The sequence below is a fragment of the Palaemon carinicauda genome, chromosome 21 (assembly GCF_036898095.1).
Source record: "Palaemon carinicauda isolate YSFRI2023 chromosome 21, ASM3689809v2, whole genome shotgun sequence".
In the NCBI taxonomy this organism is placed as follows: domain Eukaryota; kingdom Metazoa; phylum Arthropoda; class Malacostraca; order Decapoda; family Palaemonidae; genus Palaemon; species Palaemon carinicauda.
In genome coordinates this window covers 37072450-37073774 of record NC_090745.1, presented here as the reverse complement: position 1 = coordinate 37073774, position 1325 = coordinate 37072450, and positions in this window count along the sequence as shown.

Here is a 1325-nt window from a genome sequence, read left to right as displayed (position 1 = left end):
AATGACCATTGGTCATGAAAGAATACAATGGGGCATCAACTTGATTATAGTATTAACTCTAAAACTGTAATACTGTACAATACTTTGATGAAATTGAATTCACTCCCAATTTTGAACTCAAAAACTTAAAAGCATGGATTGTGAGTGGGAGGGTTAAAGTAATACCATAGAACTTTTAGGGGCTAATTTTAGTATCACTATCAATTTTCAACACTAATAGTATTTCACTGAAAAAAGAAGTTGAAAGAAGGGAATTCTCACTGAATTCAGAATACTGTAAAAAAATTTATCTTCATCACTTAGTAAAGGAAAAATCAAAACAAAGTTATTCCCAGTACAGTATTGAAAAAGAAGGCACTGTACTTGTAATGAGTAAGTTTTCTATATAAAAACCTCAGTGTGCAGTAAATAAAAACTTATTTGAATATGTATTAACCAGAATAGCGTACAATTTAAATTAATTGCCTTCTTTTAAAAGTATTTCTTATATGAAATTAGTTGTAGGAATTCTTGAATCATATGTAAGCAAAGCGGTATATTTTAGCAATCCATGTTTACCAACGGTTGTACATGTATAAGCGGATGAACAACTTGGTGGAGTAACAAGAATTTTTGGGTGTGGAGGAAATGCCCTCCTAAATCTTGAAGTCACTGGCAGTATGGTGACTGATTGGGTTTAAGGCGATAGACAAGATGCCTCTCCAGCTTCTACTCTCAACGCCGGACGGATGATCTTACTGGAATCAGTATGGACCGGCAAGGGTCACTTGAAATATTTAGATAGGCACTATGCATCACAAGGAACTGGATATACTTCGATAAATTTAGCCAATGAATCCTTTATGGATTTAGTCAGTCTAGGGAAAGTAAAAAATGACAAAAAGGCCCCAGTCCTGGGCATAGTGGGGTGCTAAGAATCTCCCAGTTATTAAATACTGAAGAAAAATTGAAAATTGGTAATTGGAATGTTAAAACCATGAATCAGATTGGAAAGTTACAGCAAGTGGAGAATGAATTTATGAAACACATTGTAAGGGGATTGGTAAGGAAACCTTAGACCAAGGATATATATATATATATATATATATATATATATATATATATATATATATATATATATATATATACAGTATCTACTCAGGAAGAACAGAGGGAGTTGGAAGAGAAGGCATAGGAATGATAAGGACACAAAGAGCAGAAAAGGCATTAACGGAATGGAGATCTGTAAATAGTAGATTGTGACTTGCAAATAATCAAAGCAATGCAATATGAGTATTAAAGTTTGCTATGCACCAACAAATGAAAGGAAAGATGAATACTATGAA